This window comes from Fukomys damarensis, unplaced genomic scaffold (assembly GCF_012274545.1).
Source record: "Fukomys damarensis isolate Sample0158 unplaced genomic scaffold, DMR_v1.0_HiC HiC_scaffold_8, whole genome shotgun sequence".
Taxonomy (NCBI): Eukaryota; Metazoa; Chordata; class Mammalia; order Rodentia; family Bathyergidae; genus Fukomys; species Fukomys damarensis.
Window position 1 is genome coordinate 40772 of NW_022900920.1, and position 2169 is coordinate 42940.

Genomic DNA, 2169 nt, shown 5'->3' on the forward strand with positions numbered 1-2169 from the left:
GCCCGGCGCTGCCCGCCCCAATGGGGCGGAGAGCTGTCCCCGAGCCCCGGGAGACAGCTGGAGTCTGGTCCGGAAGGGGTGCCAGCAAGTGGACCCGGTCCCGAAGCACGTCCCTCCCGCTCCACCCATCAGCCTCTCCCAAACCCTCCACCCATCAGCCTCTCCCAAACCCCTGGGCGGACACTAGGTGAGAAGGCAAATGACCCGCAGACCAGACTGACGCGCACTTGGCGCTTTGAGAAAGTAGTTGAAAAGAACTACTGCTGAGGTCAGCTCTGCTCCTTTGCTTTTTGGAGACAATAATGACGCTGGAAAGGTGTTTTCCAGTGATCTCGTTTGATGCTGTTAAGCAGCCAGAACACTTAGTCCCATTTTAGAGATGAAATAACTGAATCTACTGTTGGTTAGAAGACTTGCCTGAGGCTAGACAACTCATTGCGGTTGTATCTGGACCACTGCCTGGCTTCCTAGTGCTGAAGAATAGTTCTGGAACTTTTTTAATGCTAATGAAACCACCACAAGGGATTATAATTGGGTTTAGGGAAGTTCCTGGAAAACTCCTCCAGCCTAGAGCTTTCTGTATTTTCCGAGGACCTTCCCAGCCCTTCAGACCTCAAATCTGGGGCGGATGGAGTACCTGGAAGAAGTTGAATCTGAAGACGTGGGATTCCCAGCCTGCAAGAGCTTCCTAACGCGGTCCTCGACGTCCTCCCGCTGAACTGCATTTTCCATCGCAGACCAGACTGCATCACCTGCTCACCTTGTATCCCCACTTCACTCCCACTGAAATCTCAACTCTTTAAAATACCTATTGGGCCATCCCTAAAATGACCTCACATACCTGCCGCACAGCCTCAGCCTCTGGGCCTTGCCTCAGGGACTTAGTCTGGAATATGATCTTCTCCGCCAGGTCATCTCTGAGTACCATTTAAAACATCACCTCTAGAATGCTCTGTTGCCTTTCCTTGCCCTAATTTTCTCTATATTTATCACAGTCTTCTATACTGTACTTATCTGATTCACCCAGCATTAGTTCCTTCAGCATTCGTTTCACGAGGGCAAGAGTTTTTATCTGTTGGGATCAATGCTGTATTCCAGGGTCAGTCTGTGTGCCTGGCACAGAGCATTTGATGGATGTGATAGATTGGCCATCCCTAGGACCATTTAAGTGCTTTGGAGCCCATAATTTTCCTGCCACCCAATCATTCTGCACCTGAGCATCTTTGCAATGAGTATTAAATGAACAGCTTTGTCTCCTTTCGATCCTGGTCTGCCTTCTAAGAAAACTTTTGTGCAAACTTATACATAAAAGAATCGTCTTGTCTAATTGTCACAACCCAAATGCCTATGGTTAGGAATGAATGTTTGAAAGTAAATTTACTTATGTTATCACAACCATTCCTTCCAACCCCTTAATCTTGATATGTTTTCCTTGTGTTAGGTAAAGAACAGTTTTAGCCAATATCCAGTCACCTGCTTTATCAAAACCAAAAATATATTCTCTTTAAGATTCTGTTGATTAGAAAGCACACTAAAAATTTGTTTCTACAGACATCAAAGGGAATATAAGGGTGTCACCAAATACTTTATGTCCTAGTCAGAGGAAAGGATTGAAAGGCTATAGCTCCTGCTCTCTTCAAGGGAAAAGAATGACATTAATTCATCTCAGGTATCCTTCTAACATGGATCTGATCAGTAAGCATTTATTCCATACCATATTCTGTACAGATATAGGGACACTAGTACATTAGCAAAATGTGAGCACTGAGCCCTCATTCACTTCACTGTTGAATGTTCTCAATTTTAGTCTGATTCTATACAGCAAGGGATGTAACATGGTCAGCCTTTTAATCCGCCCATTCTTTCTTTAAGCACAAATTCCAAGGTAATTTAAAAGAAGAAAAAAGCAACATGAATATAGATATTCATAGCCGCATAAATATATAATGACAAAAAAATTGGAATGACCAGTAACAAAAAGTAGCTAAATATGGTATGGCCACAAGAGGGACCAGTATGCAGCATGGAAATGACGAAGACTGAAGAGACAGCAAAATATGTTCTCAACATATGTAAAAAGAGGGTTGGGATTAAAGCTCTGTGTTACAGTACTTGCCCAGCATGCATGAAGTCCTGGATTTGATACCTAGCACCAGAAAAAAAAAAATT